Here is a 26,336-nt window from a genome sequence, read left to right on the forward strand (position 1 = left end):
TGGGAGGCTACCAAAGACTGTGGCTAAAGTCAGGCACTGTGACAGTTCTTCCAACGTTCAAGTCCCGTTTGTGTCAACATTCAGAAAATGTTTTCATATAACTGAGGGCAGGACTCTAAGCTGGTGATGTCTTCATAACATGATTTTGTGCTGAAAACATCTGTATGGAGATTGCCCTGATCTGAGGAGATTTCCTCAGTGTAAGATCTACAGATTTCAGTAGAGAAAGCAAATTTTCACCAGACACCAAAGGGACAACACACATGTGCAAGTCATGTGAGTACATGCCATGTGAGAATGAGCTCTGCTACCTGCAGTTTTATCTGTAACAGGCCTGTTCGTGAAGTTATTATTTGAGGCTGAATTCCTTGCTAGTATCACATGAGGTAATGAAAACTGACAAATTTATGGCCGGAATATAGACATCTTAATATGATGACGGAAGAAGAAACTTAAGCTTCCATCTCTAGGTAAACGTTGCAGGACTGACAGCTCAAAATATAACTTTCCTTTTGAGAACACCAAAGCAAAAGCACCATGGCATTCCAAGGGATCACTTCAATGGTCATCTAGGAAATGAGTAGTATACTTTCCTTTGAACATTACTGTAATGAACCACCTCTTTCTGTCAGGCACCCTAGGATGTGCAAACTGTATTGACAGCTCAAACACTCTGAGCAGAGAGAAAATGTGAGCTGTGTGGTTATGCTCTTTTAAAAGGCAGATATTTATTTCTTGCACCATTAGAAGCAATTCTCCTGCTGGATTTTGGATTAAGTGAATTTCCTGAAGGTGCATTAATTGGGCTTAATGATTCACAGAAACCCCTGATCACTCAGGTCAGTCCAGGGAAAACTGTTATGTAATGCTCATTTCGTCTCAGATTCTTCCTCTGAACAGATTATTCCTTCTTCATACACTCTGTATCTCACTCACTGTTCAAGCAAAAAAAAAAAAAAAATTAATTCCCAGGGATAGCATGGCTATCCTCCACATAGTCAAAGGTCTTCTCATGTTACTGGCTTGTTGTAGGTTTCCTGAGCTCTCAAGAACATTATTCCTCTTTTATCCACAGGCAAGAAACAGGGAAAAAGTTCTCTCCACTTTGTGAATAGAAAAACTTCACCTTTGGAATGAGTTTCACCCTTTCTTGAGATCTGGTCTGCTTAGCTTCAACTCTGTCAGTACCCAGGCTAAATATCTCTCTACTAGAAGTAGACTTCTTGCTGTACACTGAAGCAGCTGGGATGCTAGAAGGCAGCTTCTCTGAAGCTGGGCTGGTGATATTCCTACTGTGGGGATCTTTGTTGCAGATTCAGGAAGAAGGAAAAAAATTGTGCCAAAAACCATGATATCTTCCATAATGTGTCCTCTTATAAACTTGACTTCTTTACTCCTAAAGTATCACGTAAATTTAAAAGACAGGGACCACCATGCAACTCACACATAGATACCAAACGCCCCCAAATAAACAGGGAACAAAAACCTTGTGGCCTGGAGGGTGTCTACTATGCTGAACTTGCTGTTTGTAGGCTGGCAATCATTGATTGAAAGCAGCTTGCACTTCTTCAGTATTACAGTACTGTTCCCCATGATCACAATATAGTAGCATATAAGTCATATTAATAACAATAAAAATAACTGGTATTGTTAATGTTGTTACTATGAATAACACTGGGCCCAAAGCATTCAGGGCTAAAGCTGTTTATTCTCTCATGCTATTCAGAATGACTTAGGGATATGTAATAAGACACTTTTTAATGATAGCCACTAAAGTGTTGATTTTGGGGAAGAAAAGTCCGAGAATATTATACATAATCTGGTTAAACTTTTCAGGATCAATGTTATAACATTATAAAGGGTTATGTCTATTGAACTGGTGCCAATTTATACCATAATGAATTTCACATGCCCACAATCTTGTGCGTTGACTTTGAGTCTGTGGAGGTGCTACTGAAGACACAGAGTCACTCACCCTTTGTAAAACTCGTCGTTTCAAAATGAGATCAAACCAAGCATTCTCTTACAGCAGAATTTACTCCCATGTCTATCCTCCCCCCAGGGAAAGAGCCTGAAAAGGCAAAACACTGCCAGAGACCCAGCTATCACTCCCTGTTTCCAAGGCCCACCTATGCCTTCTGTGGATTAGGGCATAGCCAAATACTGTCCCATAGGAACCATCCACTATGTAAGGGTTAGCTCAGATCTGTGGAGTTGCATGCAACTTTGAACCTGCAAAGTAATTTTGAGCTGCCCACTTAAAGAATTTAAGAACTTTGCCTTGATCTGAAGGAACTTTGCATAGCTGTCCCTAGAAATTTAAGATTTGTTTAAAAACCACACACTTACGTGCTAAAAATGATAAATAATTCTGTAAAAATCAAAATTTTTGTCAACAAATCTCTTAAAAAAATGAAAGAAAATAGTTGAAATCTATGCAAAGTATGCACAGCATCTGAAATTTTCATCTGAAAGCTTGTTTATAGTTTTTATGAAAGCATGGGGAATGTTGAATCACTATAATCACCCACTGAAACAGTGCAAAACCATAATCAAATCAATCTTTCTATTACTTTGAAGCTTGGAAACAGAGTCTTGAAAGCCTGAGGAGACAGGAAAACCACCCCTAAAAGTGCCTCCGGACGCTAAGTGGTGGCCAACAGGAAAAAGAATATGTCTGGAAATGCTTCTATCAGCAGTGTTTAAGAACTCCAACAGATTTAAGGTATTTTTGAATTAATGGATATTGTTAAATCTTTACAGTTTGTTTCTCTTCATTTTTTTGAGAAGTAGTTTTAAGAAAAGAAACATTTTTGTTAAAGGAAATAAAATGGCTTCTAGGAAGAAAGCAAGGAACTGACCCCTTCCCTTTTGTAAAAATCACATTTCAGGAGAAAAATTTAGTCCTCTGAGCTGCACAGCAGTATTCACTTCTGTTATTCTGCTCTCCATTAACTGCTAAGCAGATAAAGAATGCAAGAGAAGAGTTTTGATCTAAGGTATATCATATTATCCATATCACTGTCTTGTAAGAAAATGTGAGAAATGTTTCTGTGACAAGAAGATTTAAGAAGAAATCAAGTCCAGTGTTTGGGCTGGATGGAAAAGACAGGATTCATCTTCATAACTTTACATGCCTGAAATACAAACATATATTTCTGAGGCAGTAAATGCTGGATTCCCATGGTCTCTGGGTAGCCTGTAGGTGACCTGCAGGCATCTCTGAGGCTGTGAGATGTGTGATACATCTTACCCATTTCTGCTTCAGGGTGAGGTGAATTGCACACAAGAAGTGTCTCTTTCCACTGACTCTAAAGGGAATCTGGATGACTGGCTCAGGTATAGCCATTTCCACTGTGCACACTGACATTTCACCAAATGCTGATTCCTAACCAAGGAACCTATGGCAATCACTGAACAGCATCTTAAAGCTTAAATAGCATGTATGCTATGTGAGCTGTGTTGTGAAACAGGGCTGGGAAGGCAAGAGAAATAGAGTAGGGAACCATCCTCCAGGAACTAAGGCAGTGCCAGTCCTTGTAGGAAAAAACTGGCAAACAAAGCGAAGCTGGTGAACAAATAAAAGGGAGCACTAGTAGATGGTGGAACCTACAGAAAAGGAAAGTTAGCTTTAGCTTTGACACAAGCAGTGTGGTTTCAGAGACACAGGAGTATCCAGTGCCAAGAGGCAAAGGAAAACGCCAGCATGATATGGCAAATATTTCTTATCTAGATATAGCAGGAAGAAGACAATCAAGTTCCAAGCAGAACAAGGGAAACGGAACTCTAAGAGTTGGTATGGAATGAAATACCATCTTTTTACTCTTTGCATTGGACAACATTTTATGAAGGAATAAAAGTTTTCCTGATAAGTATGTTCACCACTTGGATTAGTGTCTGATAAATGGAAAGTGTCTGATATGAGTAAAAGTTACTAATAGAGCTTATCTGCGTTTTTTACTTGGTTTACTATCAACTGTTTCACACTGGAGAAACCTGATGTCACCAGTGACAGTGGATCTGCATTTAATTCTTTTGTATTTGTTTGTTTTAACCATACGTTAATTCCACCTGCCCTGTTTTATTTGGTGTCTTCTGTTCTGAGTCAAGTTTTCAAACATAAAAGTAAATAAATTAAAACCCAAATTCCTTCTTGCAACTTTTGCTGGTCTTTGGGAGCAAATAAGAGCCAGATTTTAAAAAATTAAAATGTCATCATGCCTACATTGCTTGCCACAAACATGCCATTTTTTTAGCACGTAAGGTGAGTGTTTAGGCAAAGAATTATTAACACAATTTTTTGCTTGATTTGTGTAAGTCAAACAGATCTGAGTCGTATGCACTCAGTAAGCCGCAGTGTAAAAAACAAAGCAAAGAAAGATTTTGCATTATTATTATTAGTAGTATTAGTAGTATTTCATGTATTTACCCCAAAGAGAAAAGTCTTGTTGGTGAAATTCATCATATCTAAACAAAAGACTGGCAGCTTAAGTAAGTATATGAACAGGGGGAAGGGAGACTTATTTCCTGAGTTTCAACAGATGTCATACTTAATTGGTTGTGAAATAAACCAGAGCTACTCTCGGCCTGTTTCCCTAGTTTCAGCTGTGAAGACACTTTTAAACATGTGCATTTCCCTCCTGCTTCCCATAATGAGGGTGTGGGGTGAGAATCAAACCTCCAAAAGGAGTAAAGCAGCGTGCATGTTGCATACAGGCCTTCAGATACACTAATTAAACAGAAGTGAGCGTTGCATCCTTTGTCCCTGTGAGATACACATCAATACAGCATGAGCCACGACAACTCTGTGGAAGGGTTACTGCACTTGCCTTCTGCTAATATCAGGAAGTCACTGGACTATCCCATACTGCACATAGTTTTTCCACCTTCCTGTATTTTCCCTCAAAAACACTCTTTGTCCTAAATCACAGCATTGTCAATATACTACAACTAGTTGAAATGGTATCATTTTTGTATTTTTGACAGAGAGAGCACCTTAGAGGTTGGGGTTTTTTCCCCTTGTGGTCGTTTTCTGCTAGGAGCAGCTGAGTAACACCACATTTAACACCATGGCAACTACAAAGATTTTTTAAAAAAGAAAGGACTGTCAAGTATAAAATATTTTGGCTGCACATAGTGATGGACACAAGAAAATTGAGAACGAAACTTCTCACAGACCAAAACCCCAAACCTTTTCAACTGCGGCTAACAACCAGCCAGTGGTATGGTAACACAAATAAAGTCATTTGTTTTTAAAGGGCTATGGCAAAGAATGTTAGCCATTCATTTTATGCCTTATTGGATGTAGCCCTCTAAATCAAAATGCTCTTTTGAGCTTTGCAAGAAAAAGCTAAATATATGATAGGTGCCTCTCTGTGAAACTCAGTAAACAAATAGTAAAAAAAAAAAAAAAATTGGAATAGTGTTTGTTAAAACATTTCAAATGGAAATGGAATGAGAATTGTGTATAAAGAAAAATTAATGCCAAGGTTAAATGCGTTTAATTCACCTGTGGCAACCAAATTGAACAATATTTGTTCTTTTAGTTTAAACTTGGAACCCAGATCCCAGAGGTGCTAGGAGAGAGCTTTAATCCCTAGAAAAAAAATTCAAATTCCCAAAGAGTGTGATGAAAACCAGTATAATCCTTCCTGAAGTGAGAAACAAAATAGAAAATACTTTTTTTTTTTTCCTATTAAAACAAGAGCAGTCATCATGATCTTTATTCTTTTAATGTTTTACAGGTCTGACTTTCGGCAGATGACCTCTCTTGTTTGTCCCTACATGTTTTCCAAAATATAAAAGTGAAATAGAGTCCCAAGGGCACTGTACTTGAAAGGTTATGAGAGTTAGAGAATTTTAACCATGCCTGCCAAATCAGCAGATGGCTTGTGATTATAATTATATGCATCAATAAAACGAATAATCTTTACAAAATTTGAATTTCTACTAAAGTAAGGGATTTAGTAAGCAGATGCAACAGAATGCATTTTCTTTAACCCTTTTTGTAGACAGTATTGTTTATCACAAAAATAATGGCAAGGTTCTCCATAGATTAGCTTGAACATACACTTGAGCCATAAATATATGTTTCTTTTGACCAAGTGTCAATGCTATTTAGTGTGATTTATGTGTTCAGTAGCACTCTGTTCACTGAATGTTGAATGCTTATATATAGGATGATTCCCATCAGACCCATACTTCAAAATGGTCTTTAATTTTATAAAATGTTAGAGATACAATGAAGATGTCATGTGTACTCATTCTCTTCATTTTTGTCGCAGTGCTCGTTCTTTCTGTTTAGGATTTGGTGACTTTCCGTGCCTCTTATGGAGTCTGAGTTAACCACATTATTAGTGAAGAAAATAATTTTTCCCCAGTGTGGGATATTTAAGAAAGGTTTTGTGTGTGTGTGTGTGTGTTTTGGTTTTTATTTTTAGATCGCAAGAAATTAAATTACTGAAAAGGAAACATATTAATAGGAAAAAAAATCATAACTGTGCTTTTCTATGACCCCTGATCTTACTTCCAAACTTACTTTTGTAACAAGATCATGTGTGTTAGATTGTGTCAAACCTCTGCTTGAAGTAGGAGAAAATCATACATTAGAAAAATTAAACGAAACAAAAAAAAGCCCCCCTAAGCCAAATTTATTTCTGGACTGCCTCATAAAAATGCTATTTGAAGACAGGATATACATATCCTATAATTCTTCTAATAAAGTAAGGAAGAAAAAATTTGAGAAGAATAAGTATGTTTTCAAAAAAGTCCCTGCTTGGCATACTGTAGCTGTCTACCTACAATATTTTAACATTTATTTTAGTCAAACATTTAAATGTGAACTTTTACTTCAGGAGGTATGTTTGTCTTTTTATCTCCCCTAGTATCTCTTGAGTGCAAAACAATATTTTTATGCTCATTAAAAAGTGGATTTTTACTTCAGAAATGAGAGAGCCATTACTCTGTATCACGTAAATCCTTCTTAGCATAAGGATTATTGACCTGATAGTCCATAACGGTGCCATTGGAGCCATTACGACTTTGCTGTGCCAATCCAGATGCTGTACATGTGATTCAACTTGGGGGCAGGAGGGGCAGCGAAAGTGTCAAATTTTCTCTTGAGATTTAGGGAACTGACCTAGTGACTCTACCGCTGGAAGAAGAAGACCACTGTTTAGAAGAAATTGAGATCCCTGGTCCTCGCTCAAACCGATCTTTTGGAAAAGTTCTAAAGCATTTTTTTAAATCTAATGCCTAACAGTGCAGAGTTCAATACATGCCTTTACATGAAAATCGAGCTCTTTTTCACCAAAGTTCCTTAGTGGAGGGAAAAGTTTGCATATGAACCCAAACCTGAAATATGTGCTAGCAAATGTTATTTGAATCACTTAAGCAAATCAATAAAGCCCTCATCTTCAAAACACACACCAGCTTTACTGTATTAAACTGAGGCACCAACCTCACCTAGCAGAATCACTCGTGTATAAAAGTTTTTGTTAGTGTTCACCTGCCCAAGAAGGTAAATCCATCGTCATTCTAAAGTAACTTTTGCTGATAGGTTATCACCTTTTCTTGAACCAGAAGTCTGTTACTTAGAAAGGCAAGAGCTGCTAGTGTCATTAAAAGTCTTCCATGAACATAAAAGAGAGCAATTCTCCTCTAAAGAAATTTGATGTAAATACTAAAAAAGTTAAGAGGAAGAAAACCTTTTTTATTATTCATTAAACAATATCTGTAATCTGAAGTACTTCAAGAGAATTAAAATCCAGAAACATAGATTCTGCTTATGTAGTTTTTAATAATCCCCAACTATGCGCACGATATCTACAAAGAAGTGACCCGACCCCAGGTATATATGTACACTTCCAAAATCAGTCAGTTCAGTAACAGACTTTGGTCTAGATTCTCTATACACTTGTGGATATAGTAGAATATAAAGTTTATTCTGCATGTTATCTGCTATGTTTTAGTTTGGCGTGACAGCGTCAGGCCTTCATGAGCTTGTCAGTGACTTTGGAGATACTTGCTTGTTTGTCAGGAATATCAGATATTTTGGGATAACTGGCTAGAAAAACTATAAACATGAGAAAAAACTGATTCAGAATCATTCAAATCAACTGCATAATACCATAAAGCTTTTCAGATCGGTGTGCACAGCTCATGGTGTTGTGCCCTGGAACTGTGCACTAAGATAAAGGTAGAGGCCTCCTATTGGATCGCAAAGTCCAAAGTCGAGTGAAAAGTGGTTTCTAAAAACCTGGAGTGTTTCATACTTTATCAGGGAGATCAGATGAATGACATTAATTATCAGAAATCAAGTTTTCTTTGTCTTTTCTCTTAGGTGTACTAAAGAAATGACAAACGAGGAAAAAAAATGAAGCTGCGAAAAACTACTAAAACTTACTGAAGCTCAGCCTGTCGGATTACAGAATGTAAGTGTCAGATTACAGCAGTATGATTTCTGTAACACTGCTCCATGTGCATTACCCCTACGAAACCACTCTTTGCTTTTAATAGTATAAACAGCTAAACTTATTAATGTGATGAATGCTGAAATATCAAATATCCTTTACTCTTGTTGGTGTAGGTATGTAAAAAGGATACATGACTGTGTCACAGGGATATGCTAATTTTTAAAAGCTTTGGGGATGCACCTGACATCAAGTATCTTGGAATATTTTCTGTTAAAATAAACTGAAAACTCTATATCAATTAGAATATTTTAAAGCAAAACTATTGTAAGACTGAAGCTTGCTAGATCTCTGTTGATCTAGGTTTGAATTATAGGACTTAGAAAGAAAGCTTCTTTTCTGATGCCTGAATATCTCATACTTGCTGAGGTAACACAAGAAAACATTGCTGAGATGTACACAACTTTAAAAAATACGGAAAATAAAAAAAAAAAAAAAAAACCACCATTTTACTTGAGTTTTGTTACTTTCTCATTGTATTTCCTGAACTGGAACTACTGGGAAATGCAAGAGCAGATATAACTGCAGATATAACTGCAGATATATACCTAATATATACTGAGTGTCAGGTAACCAGGATACTACATAGGTGAATATAGTTTTTTGCATACATGAACTTTTTTAATAAATATGCGCACATGGATTTGTATACATGCACATTCTCATACCCCTTTGCAAGGAATCATCAAATGTATATGTTAAAAATGTCACGTTTTATCTTAGGGTCTGTAAGCTGTGGTGATAATTCTATTGCCCATGCAGTAAAAAGGATGTTCCTGGGTAAGTGACATATCATAATAAACTGACTTCTGTGACCTGTGAAGAGTTTTAATTAAGGGGTCAGGTTATCCTGATATGTCTAAATACACATATATTGGCAAGTTTTTTCTAAATTTAATGTCTCGCAAAGCAAAGCAAAACATAGCAAAGCAAAACAAATCAAAAAACAAACAAAACAAAAAACCAAACCCCCAAAACCCAACAAAACATCAATTGTAATGCAGACTGAAATCTAAACCCCACTTCTTTAACAGTCTGTATTCGATAAAGCATTCTTAAAACATATGGTTTGCAGTGGTTTTGCAGGGAGGAGAGAAGAAGCATTACTTAACGCACACAGGCATCTTGCAATAATATCATGTTGTTTTGAAGCTAACATCCCCTGAGCCTCCAAAGTGCAAAGCAGACAGAAACATTTTAGTAATGCAAACAAGACTTTCCGGCAACTTCCTGTTGCCATTTTTCAGCAAAATAAAGGGTCCTGAGGTACTAAACTGAAGCACTACTAGAAAAGATTTTATCATTGGTTACACAGGCAGGCACCTGCTATTATAAGATATCAGCTGAATATTTTGCTGCTGTGCAAAGAAAATAAGTAATGACTGTGCAACTGTTAAGCAGTAATCTTCAACTCTTTAATTTCAGCTCACGTAAAAGACAACACAGAGAAAGACATCACGTAAAAATCTTTTTCAAAAATCCCAAAATTATAGTAGCAACTTCATTTATATCTGCATACTTGTAAAAACCGTTCCAGGGATTTAGGGGTGTAAGTAGCTGTCTAGTGGATTGAAATTTGTATTCATATATATAAGATATTTTCAGCAGATTTTTAAGAGAAGTAAAAAGAAACTTTCTGTCTGTAAAGTTCATCAGATGTAAAGTACATCTGAGAAAATGATTACTGTGTGGCAGTTCCTATAAGGAATATTTAATTCATTAGACTATAATTGAAATATCCAGTTCACAAAACATCCTGTGTTACTTTCGGAATTCCAGAAACTTTTGTAAGCTGGCAAACCAGACAGAGAGAAAAGGAAACAAACAAACAAGAAACAAACCCAACCTTGATTCCAGAGACATTTTTTCTCCCCATCATGAAGTGACAGAGGGGGAAAAAAAATCCCTTCATTATGACCTACTTGTCTAGAAACGGACTTTCAACCCCATGGTTAGGCTAAGATTTGCTCTACTTTCTCCCTAGGGCATAATTGTCAGACTGACTTACCGTGTGCCTTTTAGCCTTTGTTCTGCCTCTCACGCTGACATCAGGGAAGCAGTGATGTAGAATAAAGCAGGGGTGGGCTAGGTTAGTCCACTGTTTGTGTCGTTGTGTGGTGTGCAGGGACACTCTGTGATACTCTAGTGAGCTGCTAAGCTTTTTTTGTAGGCTTTGTGTCATTTACTTAACGACCAATCTCATTAGCTGCCAGGGTACAATGGGCTGATGCATTTTCTATGTACATACTCTACACAGTGACCCTCAAGGTTGCCGAAGGTCTATTTAATCAGTCAAAATGCTGAATATATTTGCAGTAAATCACAAAAAAAAAAATACGGGACCACAGAGGTATCTCACGAGTGTTTACTCTTTCCTGGGAGTTATTTGCAGGTAATAAACTGATAGGAGTTGTAGGCAAAAGCAAGGGCAAAGAAGGGAAAAGGGCACTCACTGGGCTTGCACTGGTCACCTTTAATTTAGGGAACCTTGGGGGCCCTGCATATCGCTCTGTCTCTGCTTGTTAATTTCTCCATGCAGTTCATGCTTCAGTGTAATCATGTTATCACAATTAAACCCCTTCAAATAAGAAGAGCAGGACTAACAAAAAACCACAGCCTTTCACACATTGGGGAGGGGATGTGTTTGTGTGTGTATGTATGTGTGTGTGTGATATTTATTTATTAACTTCCTTACTACAGGCAACCTCAGGGCTGGCATCTTTGCATTTCTAACCTCTCGTCAGTTACAAGGTAAAACCCTTTTAACTCTTATGAAAAATGAAATGCTGAAAAGCCCCATGAATCACGACAGCTGTCCATAAGTAACAGGGAGAGTTCTATTGTCCATCTTGTCCCTGGATAAAATGAATACTTTACAGCAGAGGCTGTTCAGCTTGGCTAAAGAGTATGGGGAGAAGGGGAGGAGGTCACTGGAGATTTCGCACACTAATTTAATCTGGGAAAAGGACAGGCACTGCATCTCACTTGAACAGACTGGCGGCAATCTGGGCTCCCACAGAACTATCTCCTTTTGCCTGTGCTCTATTTATTCCTTATCTCTGTTTACCAACCGCTAGGTCCCTTTCATTCACACCACGAGGCCGTTCTCCTACTATCAGTCAGCAGCTGACACTGTGGAAGAGCCTCAAAGGCAAAAAAAAAGGGATCAAAACTAAACCAAAGCTGTATAAACAAAGCAACAGTAGAAGTAAATGCATAAATCCTAATTCTTAACCCAACCCACAGGGTGCGAACAGAACCTTTATAGTAAATCCAACAAACCCACCACAGTGAGCTATGGGCTACAGAGGAAATGGGAAAAGCCAAATATCATTCATGAAATCACCATCTCAAGCAGAAACATTGAAAATAGGCATTGGAAGATATTTAGCTGGTTTCAGGATAACAGGTTCATCAGTCCTGTGTATTCCTCAGCAAGTAATGAGGCACAGGTTCACCTGTGTGCCTGGTAAAAGACGAACAAGAGATTTTTCCACTTATACCTTAGCTAACTTTGCACTCATTGCTTGTGATTTAGATTAAAGTAAGTAGATGCAACCACTTTAAAGAAAAATCTTTATCTGGAGATTGTGGTAATTTGGAAAACTTTATAGCTAGAACTTGAACGTCAATTTTTTATTGAAGCATTTGTCCAATTAATTTTGGCTTTAAAACTCTGGATTTAAACATCACCCTTTCTCAGTTGTTAACTTATACTTTTCACTCATACTCTAAGTTTTTAGCACTTAACATGAAATGCAAATGGGTGAAGACAAGGAAAGAAAAGATCAAGCTCGTGAGTCTAATAGAAGAGTAAAGTAATAAACTACATTTGGTGTTCTGGGTTAGGATTATTACAGTGGCTTAACCATGCGTAAGTCTATTTTCTAATTTCAGTAGTCCCTTATTTTGTACTCTTAAATTGACTTAATATGAGACAAGTTGTGAATACTCATAGAAAGACACCAATATTGTTCCACTGAAACAACCTAACTTTTTAAACCTACACAATCTGTAACTCCCAAAATAGGGATATTCTTTCTGGAAGAGGAGTTATGCTTTCAGGACTATTCTCAACTTTACAAAAATAGTGGTTAACAGCATATAGCCAATATACTGTCAACTGACTGATCAAAATAATTATAACAATTACAAAGAAAATGTTTCTCATTATCAAAGATGATCAACTGGACCTAATTTCAGTTTTGATTTTCACCTATGTGCATTATGAGCAATGAAGTCTTTACTACTTGGATCCTTTTTTCCAAATGAATTAATGAATTAAATTTATCCTTTCACCAGCTGCTAGGCAGCAGATGGAACCATTTCTGAAGCCTTGTTGAATTCAATCCATAAAACTCATTTCCTAGGATTAGCAGTCCAAAGTTTCTTTTAATGTTTATATACCGCTTGGGATTTTGAATTTCATGATGTTAAACTTTCAATTTAACTATTTTTTTTTCATTTCATATCAAACAAATATGATCGTTTGGATTTCTATAGCTTTAGAACCACACATTTCAGGTCACATAAGGACAAGAATTCATTTCAAAAGCAATCAAGTAATGCAAGATTGGGATCTGGGTTGGTTTTTTTTTTCCTTTGTTTTGTTTACATTACAGCACTACCATAGTAACCATTTGTGTTGTACTCATAGATTAATTTAGACTGGTAAAGTTTTATTGTCTGCAACTTTGACAAAAACCTTTGCACAAAAATTTAATCTTGCTAAGCAATTTTTGAAAGTTACTGTGATCTGAGGCTGTATTTGCTATTCACAGAAAGATGACATTTTCCTGAATTAAGTTTTTCATGCACATAGTTTTTATAGTTGACTTCGTTGTAAGGTGGGTGGGTTTTTTTCTGTTTCTGAGGGGGAAAATAAAAAGTAGCAAACGGTGTCAGTTTTGTGAACACTTTAGTAAAGACGTTTTTCGGTGCAGTAACAGGAAATATTAATCAGCTGCAGTACCCTGGACAGCTCCTCTTCTTTCATTTTCGGTATTCTCACCTCTGCTACCCATCTCTGTCACGAGAATCAGAGATCAGGGGGCTTGAACTGCAATTTCGGTCACAAAGATCCCTATTCATAAATATCTGAACAAATTAAGTTATAATTTAACCAAAGTTTCTACTTTTTAGAAACCTACAAGAGAAAAAACAAAACAAAAAGACGCCCTTTCCCGCTCAGCATTCAAAGACATATTTTATTAAAAGTCTTAAGAATAAAACATCATGATGTCAAGTCTTCCTGTTATTCAACAAAGTAAATAAAACTTTAAAAAAAAAAGTGATTCGTTGTTGTGTATAACAGTGATTTCCGCTAATTTGGCACAAGAAATCTATATTAACCTAATAATGCAGTAAGCCAAGAAGGCCACATAATAATAATTACCATTGAGTAATTGAATATTTAGAAGGAGGAGGAAAAAAAGGAAGACTGGTAATCTTAGCCTGCAGGCATGAAAGTACTCTAACACAAAGATGATATTTACAAGTAAAAACAAAATGCTCCAAAACTGGGAAGTTAGGAGGCAAAGCCTATATTTGGAAATTCCTCATTCCAAATCTGTATTATTTGTTAGCCACCTTAGAGCAGAAATATATTATTGTCTCAGAGAAAGCTTTCATCATAAATGCTGTACTTTTCCTCAAGAATTACAAAACCACTGCACAGCCAAACCAAAGAAGACACATCTATGCAATTAACTTAAGTAATTTAATTGACAAAAGAGGTAGTAAATGGTAATTTTGAATCCCACAAAGATCCTTAACTGACAAAGTTCACCCCATACAGTTTTACAGTTTAAGGATAAAATCTGGGATTTGTGCTTTTATAATCTCTTAAAGGAAAAATTCACAGCACCTTGCACAAGATTGTCTTGGTATTTACATATGAAGGAAGACAAAAATCTGAACTAAGTGCTTTGTTAAAGACAAAAGAAAGTCAGAGAGAGAGAGAGAGCTATTGCTGATCAGTGTTAAACAGACTTTCTCTAGCATCAAATGCTATTTCATAAAAATTATCCTCCTGCAAAATGTTGTCCCAGAAGGTCCATTTCATTCTTCAACCTTGCCTGATATTACTGGCATTTAAGTTTCTAAAGATTTTCCTGACACATACATTCATTCTAAAGTAAAGTATTCTCTTTTTAAATCAGAAGCTCTTAACTCACTCTCTGAATCCCAAATAATTTAAAGGACAGAAATGCCATGCTTTGAAAGACCTTTTTTCCCTTAGAGTAGAGTTAATAAATATATTGATCAGTAATTTTCATTTCAAAAGCATTACACCATGCTTTTAAAGCATTCTAAAACATCATGAGAAACCTCTCTGGTCTGTAATACAGAACTGCAAGTGAACCTGCATCTATCGAACAGTTCCTACAAATACACTGGTCCCACTCTCTCCCTCTCCTGCCTCATTTTTTTCTCTCTCTTTTTTTAAAAGCCAGTCTTTAAGTTCAGTAACTTTTCAAAATGAGAGGAAAAGTGTCCTTGTGATCATTTCCTCAAATCAAATAGCTAGAGCTGCAAATTTGCACAATTGTAAAATGTATATGAACAAAGGCTTTACTGAGGCAGTATAAATGCAATTACACCATGACATTTTATTCAGAAAGCCTTCTCAAAGCAGTTACAAGTAGCTATTTTTTAATTGAGGCCCAAAATAGCATTTAAGATAATGACCAAGCATACAGCATTAGTGTCATTTAAACAAAAAAGAAAAGTTTGCAGAGAGCATTTTAAACATGGATTAAAACCCCTCAATCTTCTTAATAAAAATCTCTCAAGATTTTAAAATCAGTATATGGACAGGATTATTTGCTTTTTGCAAGCTTAGAGCACAAACGAAAAAGAAAAGACAGAAAGTTACTAACAGTACAAGTTGCTTAAACATCAATGGGTTCATAGTGTGAAAAAGTTGTTAAACTTACTTTATTTTTGTTTCCAAAACTTATATGTTTCTCCTCCCTTGTGTGCTGAACTGTGCACTAAAGCTGTGTCTTTGAAAGGTAGTTCCCATGATATGACATCCAGCGCCTTTGACTGCCTAGAGATAAGCACCTGCGTTTGTGTCCCCTCTTTACGTCACACCTCCCTATTCAAACCTTCTCAATATGATTCACATTTGCACATCAACAGCCTCATGCGCATACACAGATTTTTTTCGGCTCTGGGCCCAAAACTTTCACTTTAATTTTCATCACATGATTGCTGTGGCATATGTCCTTCCAAACCTCCCATATATCAGTCATCATGCAAATGAGATGGAATATCACTCCTCTGCAGCAGATGGCCAGGGATGATAACAATGGCTCAACAGAGGAGATTCAATGTCCCTGACTTTATCGCCACGGCAACAACAACCTAAAATATATGTAATGGAAGTGGTGCTTATTAATTTTGCAGGCTCGAGTGTTCTGATTTTGTGAGTGAATGGGCTGAGTTAAAAAGGGGGCTGTGTCCTCCTGCCTCTAGAAGACTATCTATAAAAGCCAGGGACCTGGAAATTATTTTCAGTGACTAAGAAGGCAACAGCCTAGCAATTATTTGAGTAATTAGGTGTAATTCCTCCCTGTAGGCCTTGTACCCTCCTGTGCTTGTTTCACAGAAGCTCGTGAATTAGACAGGCACAGATACTGAAAAGAAAAGTGCCTCAAGATATAGCAGGAGAGCTTGCAGGAACTAAGCTTCAGTGATATGACACTTGGCCTCCACCAGGCTTGGTAAACACAAGCCCCAAGCCATAAGTAAATAGAGGCCCCACTCCACAAACACAGACCAATTAAAATTACAAAGGCGGCCACACTTCTGGGTGGGGCTGGGGGAAGCTTTATTCTGCCTTGGTCTCACTGTGAGCTGCACACATAATGGTCTCTTAGTTCGGAGCACTAAGTACCGTATTCCATTGCTATCTGTCACTATCAAACCCAAGCACAAGGCTCTCCCCGGGCTGTGAATTTCTCCCTAGGGATTGATCATGCACCTTTAAGGAAATGTTTCAAAGTGAATTTTCTGTGTGTTGTCTTCTGAATGCAAACAAGAGACAAGAAGTAAATGCAGCAGTTTGCTATTTATCTTCAACAGATTAGCAGGCAGGAATAGCGATCACCATTTTACCCCTCAGCAAGCAAAATAGCCACAGTGTCTCTTCACACTGTTCATGCCACAATTGTCACATGCTTTAATACTTTGGGTGTGGGAGTAACCATTTGATTCCTCAGAAATAAAGTTCAGCTATAAACCGTGTGTTTAACTAAGGAAGTATACTTCTAAAAACTATTTGTCTTTTGTCCTGTTCCCCGGGGAAGACCTTAGAAAAATGGAGATTCCTTTGTCTCCCTCTGCAGTAGAGGGGAGGATGTTTAAGTAAAACCGATGAAACACTCTGGAAAAGCAGTGGATCCATCCTGTTAGAGATTTAGTGCAGAATTGAACCAAGGAACCTTGCTACCCCTTACAGGAGATAATTCCTCAAAATTGGTAAGACTGTTGAAAGCAATTTTCAATGCTCTCCTAGTAGCCCACATACCCTGAGCCCTAAATTTAACACCAGAGAGGAGACACTGAGTGGCATCTGAAGGAAAATTGGGATGCCAGATGCTTTCTTGAAGTGAGTGATAGAAAACTTCAGAGGCAGTGCTGGGCCTGTGGATTCTTCTCTTCTTTTGTCAGGGCTCAACACCATCTCAGCATTGCTCATGTTCTCTAGTAGTATTTCCATTTTTTATTAAACCTGTCTTCCAACTGAAAAAAACTACACAGGCACATTTCTATTGTGCACTAATGTCATAAACTTACAGAACATTTATTTATTTATTTATCATGCGACTGTACATCACCTAGCACTCTCACCTTTAATAGATACCTAGTAATAGATACTACTGGAGTAAAAATGGGTTTCGGTCCCAAGAGAATAATTTAAAAAATAATAATTATAAAGTAAAGCTTATTGTTCATCTTTACCTCACACTTTAGTGTGGAGTTTGCAATTACATTTTCCAAACATAGTGTTGCAGATGTTTCTTGTTTCAGAAAAGCTCAGCTAAAATGAAAACCTAGACCTTTTTTTTCGTGTGTGTATATGTCAGTTTTTTTGTGTTTGTGTGTCTGTGTGCATGTGCAATAAGATTCTAGAATTGTTTATGTCCGTGTTCTTTACTTGTGTATATTTCATTCTCTGCCTTGCTAATTTGAAATAATTCATGAACAAGGCACTTATGGTGAGATGAAGAGAAAGATTTGGTCCAAGCCTATGCAAAGCTCTGAAGCTCCTTGAAGTGGATCTGGAGTTGGACAGAAAGCCAATACACAGAGTACTTAAGGAATGATGTTTTCCTGACAGCTTGTGTTATTTATGGGACTGGCCACTGTCTTCTGAACCAGATGGAGTTTTTTCCTAGCCTTTTTTTTTTTTCCTTTTTCTGTGATCTGCTGTGCATGGCCTTAATTGATCATAGACACTGGCATTTAGGTCATTGTCTTTATTTTTTCCAGGGTCAAGTATAGTCCTGGACTGTGAAGCACCTCATTTACCTTAAAGATGCAGCTCATTTAACAGAGCTATTCAGATCCTCTTGAACATGGGAAGAACATGGGACTGAGAGGATGAGTAAAATTTGTAGATACAGATTACTTTTTCCTGTATGATTACTATCTATATAGTTGCATGTGTAGTGCCATGCATATTGAAAACTGCTTCCTAAAAACTGGATTTGAAAGGTATTTGTTACATTCCACTGAAACACTTAAGTAAGAAAGAAAAGATCTTTGTCGTTAAATCAATCCTAATTAAAGTTCAGATTTAACACAACTTAGCATTTTGCATGGTTTGGAGTCCAGTAAGTAATGGAAAACTGGCAGATTGGATTGTGTTCAGTTTCCATTAAAAAAAAGTTCTTAGGATGTAAGTGCTTAAAACTTAGCAAAACTTTAGGTTGCAGCAGTCACCCTATTTTAATCCTCTAAGCAATAGGAAGTTCAAAGCTTCCAAGACTAATGAGAAAAACGTAAAAAACCTAAATTATCCCCCAAACTGCTACTTAGGTAAAAGTGAAATATAATAGGAGAGAGTGATGTCTTGCTGCAGAAACACAAATGAAACAAATGTGCATTACAATATGTAGTAGTTACTATTCAGACTTGTCGTAGTAAGAAATTGTGCATGAATGCTCAGGTGCAAGACTTCATAGCCTTCAATTGATAAATAAAATACTCCTCAAAGACCGCAGACAAAAATGTAAATTAATGGTGGTAATACATCAGATAAATCAGACTGACAAAGAAAACTTCCTTGTAGACTGTACACCAGTTACCTGACTGCTATTCAAGTTCAGGGAAAATTTCAAAAACTGCACAGAATTTTAAATAAGTACCATGAATATTGTACCAAATACTACTAAAGTTTTCAATGTTTTCACCTGAATTTAGCTTATCTTCCAGTTATGAAGGAGAGACTAGTAGAGTAAAAAAAGTAGTTTTCCCTCCTCTGCAGAAATAGATGTACTTTCTGTATCCCCCCATCTTACCAAATGATATTCCAGATCTATTTAAAAGAGACAACCTTGTTTCTGATTCTACCTCCCAGACAAAACAGAGATGCCTAAGAGACATCAGGAGACAAAAAATCGAGAGTGACAATAATTATAAAGAAACTTCAACATAGCAGATATATTTCTACTTCTCTGAACAGCTATGAGCTCAGCAGAATCACAACTAAACATTCCTGAAAGGGAGAGGCACCAAAGAAATCAGAGAGATTACATGAGACATATTGAATAACAAGCAATATGGGAGATGAAGCTTGATTCTTCACAAAGAGATAAGGGAATGAAATATACTCTGCTGGTGCCAGTAAATTCATTGCACACGTTGGCATCATCAAGCACCAAGTGCAGAGTCATTATAGACAATAACATTGCCAAAGTTGCCAAACCCATGAAGCACCTGGTTGAATAAAAAGAATAAATCAGCCTGGAGTGAGTTATTTTACCAGGCTTATGCTGAGGAAAGCTGGCAGATATATACATAACATAAAAACTACAATTCATTAAACATTCAACTTTGAAATGACATTTAGAAAATGTACTAACCATGTTTGTACAACATATTACTTCAAAAATGTCAGTTTAGAGGAATAGAAAGGAGAAGAAGAAAAGATACCTGAAGTAATATTAACTAGGGAACAATTATCCAACTAAAATTATATATTGGCTTGTGGGAATGTAAAGGTTTTCAGCATGTTCTCTATGAAATACTCTATTCCCTAAAATAACAGAAAGATTTCATCTTCTCTCTAGCCAATTTTTTCTTAAATGTTTGCTCAACATTGCCCTAGAGAAAGCCAGCAAATTTTGAAGTACTCCTTTCCTGCCAATAGATTATATCACAGAAAGCTGAAAACAGACATTTCAGGTGAGTTTTCTTGAAGCCTCTTAGTGCAGGCATGCACCCAATTCTCTCAGGCCTTCTATAAACATACGCAGAGGACTATGGAAAACTCTCCAAGCAAAGGATGTAAAAAAGTAATCTTAATGGAGCTTATTGTTGGGATTGTACCTCACTGACAGCGAGATTAGAATAGTGCTGGATAGAGTTGCAGTTTTATGAAACTCAGGCAGATTTAAAACTAGGGGGAAAAGAATTGTCTTTTTGCAGTCTTATTTACTTTAAAATATAGCCTTAATAAGTAACTGAAAACAGTTATTTAATAATCACTGAAAATTAGGTGTAGGTGATGTCAAATACGGATTAATCCTTTCAAAAACTCACATAATAAGGCTAAATAGTAACAAATTTTCTCCGCTCTTGCTGCTAATTAAAAAAAGCTTCAAACACATCCTTCTCCTAATCATTGCATTATTAAATGCATAAATAAAAAAACAATAATCATATTGCTATTGTGGTAACTTTCTATTCTAGATACTACCAGATTTTCATTTGCATTTTAGATAGCTGATCAGCTGGAAAAATTCTTTTGAGTCACAATGTTGGATCATGTCATATATTAGTAATTTTCAAGTCTTGACTCAGAAAGCAAAATTATTCTGTTTATGTAAACCTTATTTTAGAGAATTTTTGACTTCTAAATTATTGATCTGTTTGCTGCCTATTTTAAGTGTTTGTGAGGGTATGTGCCATTCCTACCTTTCACGCACCATCATAAATTTTAGAAGGTGCCATAAATGTAAGAAGTAGGGGTGATGCCTCTAACTTCTACTGTTAGCCTCGAAAAACTTCACCATGAGTATCTGCAGCATCAGACTCTTGTTTGGGAATATAATTATTTCTAACAGACCAAATGAGCCCTGACAATGTTAATACAAAGCTCACCTAATCCAAATAGTACTGAGAAGTACAAAACTCAACATAGCCGTCTAAATATCTTGATCTCTGTCTTTCCCTCAATTCCCTTCATATTTTTCCTTATGTATTTTTTATTAAAGCTTACCTATCACAACTAGGATCATTCCAGTTTCTGTTTGGGAAACACTCTTTCTCTGATTTGGACTTGCCTGCAGGCAAGTGTGTCTGCTTGCTCTGTTTCTGTTGCTCACATGCCACGGTTTTCCAGATTAGAGAATTCAACAGGTAAACACCCATCTGCTGAACACCTGTCTTGCACTCTAAGTTCCTGTCCTCATATTTCCTTTGGCTTCCAGCTGTGGTTCTTCAGAGCTTTGCAGTTGATAGCCATGCCTTGGGAAAGCGCCAAGGCAACCTTTTCTGCTGCTCTCTCAGCAACATACACAAAACTCCAACACCTATTGCCAGCAATGTCTTACATGATCCCTGACAGCTGCTTCCTCCAGGGAAATCCTGCACATCATTTTCCTTCTCCTTTCTGCTTATGTGAAGAACATAGTTCTTCTCCAAAGAAAACCCTAATGATGTTCTTGAAACATCTTAGCATTCTTGGGTTTTAAAAATTCTATGTGGTGCACCAAAATTCAAATGGGTCTCAACATTAATTATCACGATGAAAACAGCCAGTCGAAAGAAGCATTTTTAAATATATCTTTTGTGGATATAAAGACAGAAAATATTGGCATCTTCTTCCTTCTTTAACTCGCCAGGATTTTGGCACAGGATTTTCCTTCTGCTTCTAAATTTTTAAGATATATTTTATAGAGATATCCTATTAAAACCACTCTGACTTGTTCAGTAGAACCATCTTCCTAGTACAGAGATTTCTATTATATTTTTTAAATCTTGTCAAGTTTCATTGTTTTTAAAATTTCTGAATTTATATTGTTCAGGGTTTTTTTAATAACATTAAAATAATGTTGCTGAACTTTGAATAAGTTTACTGGAATGTGTTCAAAGAGTTAAATTATGCCATAAGACACAGTGATCTCATAAGGACATCTTAAGCGTTGAGTGAAAAGGATCCAAAGTCTGTGTATGCAATATTTTGAGTATATGATCACAATTGGATTTAAATTTACATTTTGTGAATCTTGTTAGGATTTTAAAATACCTTACTAATGCAGTAAACAATTACAATACTTAATGTTATAACACAGTGTCCGCACAGAGTGTGCAAACTCTGGCTGTCCAAACAGCTATAAATAGGCACATGTAAAATGATTTCTGTTTTCAAGTATCTATGTGCAAATATATATTTTATATAAACACATAAACATATATATGTAATGTTTTTGCATAATTTATTTAAGCCTTCAGGGCAGAAAAATCTTCTTTATAACACTGAAGAGATAATTTTAATAGAATGGAAATAGTATTATAAACTTTTTCCCAGCAGTTTACACAAAAGTAAAGGAGAGCCATAAGAGGGGTTTTTTGTCTTTTTTTTTTCCTCAGTGAATCAATGAGACCTACAAGAATGCCTGGTCTTTAATCATAAAGTATTTAAAAAGCTTAAATCCAGAAAGGGATAACAACCATCTGAAAAGAGGGGGAACTATATTTCCACGGACTAGACTTGCTTTCTTTTCTTACACACTTTGATGAACAGCCTACATGGCCGGAGGCTACTCTGGACCTAATCCTAGGAAATGAGCCAAGCGTGATAAATAAGGCTGAATGCTGGGAGTGGCTAGTGTAAACCACTGTGTCATTAGTCACTAGCCCTCAGTAACTAAGTATATGTTTTCTTCTGGCATTTCTAAAAGCAGTCTTTAAATTAAAAGCTCAGCCATTCCCTCTGTGTTGGAAATGTCAACCAAGAATATGCAGAGAGCCCCAGAAACTAATCACTTGCTCAAAAACTCCAGGTAGATCAACATGTGAATTATGCTCCGCTTTGAGAGATACACCACACTCCCAAACATGACTTGCTTTTGAAAATATTGATCAGACTGCCTAGTCCTATGTCCATAAAAGTCACCAGCAAAATATTCTTTCTGTCAGCAGCAGCAGAAAAATTAGCCCATCCCTCCTAACAGAGAAAAGGCAACAGGGTTTTTAATTAAATCATTTGAAAATAATTTTAACTAATAAGAGCAGATACGGCAGCAACTGTAAAAATCTCCAAAAACCTAAAAATTTAAACGTGTTAATTTTTCCTTACTCACTTAAACTTTGTAACAGTTAAAAAACTTGTCCTCAAAAAAAAAAAAAAAAAAGCTAAAAATAAAACCTAATCATCACACCCCACTAAATAAACAAAAAAAATCCTCAGCTATTCTTCTTTGCTTTTGGAGAAAATATGGCAATTTGTATTCCAATTTTACAAGCCAAAGTTACAGGGGGCTAAAATAGGGCTTTATAATGGAAGTTGATTGCAACTCTAACTATAGAGGGGCTACTGCCTTTCCATAATAAAGAGCTGCACATTTCCAAGGAGGGGAGGAGAATACTGCTCTGCATGACTTCTTGCAATTTTGCTTCTTTAAATTAAGGTTGTGTCTCGGGAACTTTCTTAGTTCTTTTGAGCATAAAGTTTGATATTTCACTTCATGTGGTTTTAATTCCGATCCTAGCACACTGGCATTTTGCAGTTGATACATTTTAGAAAGGGAAAATTAGGAAGCTTTGCACTTTGTCAGAGCTGCGATCTTGGATTAGTTTGGGGTTAGTGGTTTTTTGGGGGGATTTTTTTGTGTTCTTTTGTTTTGGGATTTTTGTGTTTTTTTAGGCATTTTTTGGTGTGAAACATATGAAAAGGTCATGCAGGCTAAAGCAGCAATTTAAATGTGTTTGGATTGAGTTTGCTTTCTTTGTATTGTCTTCTTGCATAATGGTAGAATGATTTTTGGCTGTTTAAATTTCAGTCTGGAATGTGTGTTGTTTTTCTCTTTTCTGGGTATAAAATGGGTGAGACCACAGAGACAGTGTCAGGAAGGTAAACTGTGACCATAATAACCAGTGCCCAGGTATGATATTATTAGCCTCAGTTTTTATTGCAACAAGGTTTGACTAGCAGTAAATGTTTTTCAGTCAGCTGGATGTTTCACTACCATTAAAGGCTACTGACAAACAACAAACAGCAAGGAAAAGGATGAGATTATGCAAATTTAAATTGGGATTGTTTTCAAATAATTAGAAGTCATAGTGGTGTGAGTTTTTTTCAGTGTCTTCAAGGGAACACAGAAGAGATGAGATATGGTAAAATGGACATCCTTGGAGGAATGATTTAATTGCATGTAAATTCAGATATACAGTCTAGTCTCCCAGACTTTGGTGTAGATTAAAGTCCATTCTTATCTGTTGTTCGTTGCTTCTAATATCTGCAGAAAGCCATTGAGCTAGATTTTGTGTTATGTCTATGATTAGTGAACCTAACGCTTTTAAATGTTTTCATTACAGTGATAGGTGAGAACACCCTTCCAACTTAAAGAGCTTTGCATTAAGGCATAGAGCAGGCAAATTAAGAGCCTACCACACTTAAAAGCACAATTCCTGGGTATAAAGACGCTTGCCTTTTTAGACACAGGAGGCAAAAAACTTCACTTGTACAAAAGACAGGCTTTTTTCTTCATAGTTTGGAAACTCTTTGGAGCAGAACTATAATGTACCAGTGAGGGTTGCTAAAAGATTCATGCATTTTAATTCTTTTCTGCAGTATTAAAATCTTAAGTGACTATGGAGGAAATTAGTTTAAAAATTTAATTCTCACACATGTTTATTAATTGAAATGATGGAATAAAGGACTGTATTTAAAGACGAAATTTACATTTCACATTTACAAAATGCCTCCTAACATTACTGCCTAAGTACCTAATGTGTATTTCTTTGTGTATTCTTTCTCTAGAATACTCTAAAGACCAGCTTTTCACGTTAAAATTATCCTTTCCAAATATTAATGAAAACAGTAGAATTGTTTTTCAAAAGTCTTTTTCAGAAAACAAGAGTGTGAAAAGGGTACTATTACATTACTAGAAGAGAAAACTGGAACCATGCCTTTTTGAGTATCCAGGAAAAATATTTTCTGGTTTAGGTACTCAAAGTGCAAAAAGAAATTAATTATCAAGTCATGAACAATCAGTAACATTTTTTTCCTCTTCAAGTCTGTGTATGAATAAACATGTGAATAAACATGTGAAAGACTTGTCATAAAATATCAAACCATACCTGGAACACATTACAACCTTTTTTTTGTTTTACAAATCAGTTCTAAGTGTAGAATGTTTCAGTACTTTTTATAATGCATCTAAACTATAATTTTATGCAGCAATTGTGATATCAATGTTTGATTGTATATGTGCAATATTGAATTCCTTTTTCCCCACAGAAACAGAGAGCTAAATTATAAGGATAAAAATTTAAGTCCCTTAAATAAAAAAATGTTATCTCACATTTTCAAGCAAAATACACAAAGTAGGTAATTGAAGAAATGTACATTCAGGTGATTTTATTCAAATGTGAAGCTAGTGTATCTTCCAGGTTGTAAAAAAGAAGTAGCAAATGTACAAGATCCATGCTAATTGATAATCCTCATCTTCATAGTTCAACCTTGCATTAAGAAAATAAGTACAAATGCAATTCTTTGAGTTAAGCTTTATTGCTCATTTATTCAAATCATAGTAAGAATTATATATTTAAATTGCTATGACTTTCATCTGTCTTTACTCATCTAGGTTCTGCAAGAGTTGATTAAAATACAGTGGCATAAACTCTGTAGACCTCTAACTCCATAGAATACACTGATATTAAATTAAAACTGAGTAAAGCCAGAAAAAATCTACCAGATCAACCAATATTTTTAATTCTGCTTAGTAGGTGCCACTGACTAAAAACCAAAATGCAATCATAAATTCACCAGGAATTGAATAAAAAAAGAAACATGTGATTGTTTTCCTAATTAACTTACCAAAGATATGACTAATTTTGTAATGTTTTAAAGCATCCATATGCATTAATTTGTATGCTGCTGTATGCAGAAAATCAGTTAAGGAGAGAAATTTTGCTAGGGTAAGCATTGTCAAATGCAGAACAAGAATCAAGGAGCCCATAAGTATAATGTCTTCTTCACAAAAAGTTATCTTTAAATAAATCCATGACCAGAGTTAAATCCATTTAAGCCAGAAAATACAAATTTAGACCTTTAATGTATTACTCACTTGTTTTTTTTTATAAATTTAAAATTTACTTATAATAAAAATTTACTTATTTCTATTGAAGTTATTCTGTTCTTTTTCTTGAAGGCCCAAATTTACCATAAATTATCAGTATGTCCAGGAGTTTAAACACACCAGACTCATTCATACAGAACACTAAATGTTCTGTCACCAAGAAAATGTCTATCACTGGGACTTTACACATTTCAGAAAGCCTGACAGCATTCCTAGGAAAAAAGTGTGGTTCATTGTCAAACGTTGACTAGGAACGGCACAAAACTGCTTCATAATTGCTAGTTTGAGTGTTGAGACAAGTCTGAAATTATGTTCCAAAAAAATA

At 36.0% G+C, this 26,336-nt stretch overlaps 1 protein-coding gene across 5 annotated transcripts in view; it reads right to left on the reverse strand.

Annotated features, from left to right (window-relative positions):
- The window catches only part of ST18 (ST18 C2H2C-type zinc finger transcription factor), a 168,837-nt gene that overhangs the window by 84,490 nt on the left and 58,011 nt on the right, over positions 1 to 26,336 (reverse strand). Inside the window, exon 1 of one of the 5 annotated variants that reach the window (XM_010401185.3) lies at positions 15,410 to 15,500. The exons of 3 other annotated variants lie outside the window; for them this stretch is intronic. The gene's annotated coding sequence lies outside the window, so the exon portion shown is untranslated. Of the gene's footprint in view, positions 1 to 10,479; positions 10,602 to 15,409; positions 15,501 to 26,336 lie in introns of those variants that run through there. One more of the 5 variants, XM_010401186.3, reaches the window with a different exon arrangement.

Source organism: Corvus cornix, chromosome 2 (genome assembly GCF_000738735.6).
Source record: "Corvus cornix cornix isolate S_Up_H32 chromosome 2, ASM73873v5, whole genome shotgun sequence".
Classification (NCBI taxonomy): domain Eukaryota; kingdom Metazoa; phylum Chordata; class Aves; order Passeriformes; family Corvidae; genus Corvus; species Corvus cornix.